The sequence below is a fragment of the Tasmannia lanceolata genome, unplaced genomic scaffold (genome assembly GCF_043159265.1).
Source record: "Tasmannia lanceolata isolate RefF3 unplaced genomic scaffold, GAP_Taslan_0.1 ptg001310l, whole genome shotgun sequence".
Classification (NCBI taxonomy): Eukaryota; Viridiplantae; Streptophyta; class Magnoliopsida; order Canellales; family Winteraceae; genus Tasmannia; species Tasmannia lanceolata.
Genome location: NW_027519970.1, coordinates 4,168 through 5,000, shown reverse-complemented (window position 1 = coordinate 5,000; position 833 = coordinate 4,168).

Sequence of the window (833 nt, the reverse complement as noted above, 5' to 3'; positions counted from 1 at the left end):
TGGCCTTGTGCCCATGGTCTTCACAAGACAGCATCCAAGGCGCCTGAAAGGCCAAGGGAGCCCAACCCAGCAATGCCCAGCCAAGGCCAGGCATTCCAGTGCCTACCCGGGCAAAAACGCCCAAAGCATGCCCCATTCGTTAGCCTATCCAGGCAAAAACGCCCAAAACCAGCCCATTCCAGTGCCTATCCGGGGAAAACGCCCAAAGCATGCCCATTCCTTAGCCTATCCAGGCAAAAACGCCCAAAACCAGCACATTCCAGTGCCTATCCGGGCAAAAACGCCCTAAGCCTGCGCATTCCAGCGCCCCGCAGCATGCCACCCTCCTATAGGGTTTGCGCAACCAACCCGCCTAACCACCAGTGGCAACCAAAGGTGCTGTTAGCGACGACTTCTGAAGACGCAACGAGACGCGACGGGTTTGCGCCCAGACGCGACGAGGCGATGCGGGATCTGCGCCCAACCGTGCCTACACCCGCCGACTTGATGCGGGAGCTGCTGGCCCAAGCATGCCTAGCGTGCAAGGCCTGCGTGCAAGGCTAGTGTGCAAGGCTCGTGGGCAAGGCTAGTGCGCAAGGCTAGTGCCCAAGGTCTGTGTGCAAGGCTAGTGCCCAAGGCTAGTGAGCATGGCCTGTGTGCAAGGCTAGTGTGCAAGGCTTGTATGCAAGGCTAGTGTGCAAGGCTGGTGTGCAAGGCTTGTGGGCAAGGCTGGTGCGCAAGGCTAGTTCCCAAGGGTTGTGTGCAAGGCTAGTGCCCAAGGCAAGTGCGCAAGGCTCGTGCCCAAAGCTAGTGCGCAAGGCTTGTGTGCAAGGCTACTGCGATGGGCCAGTGCC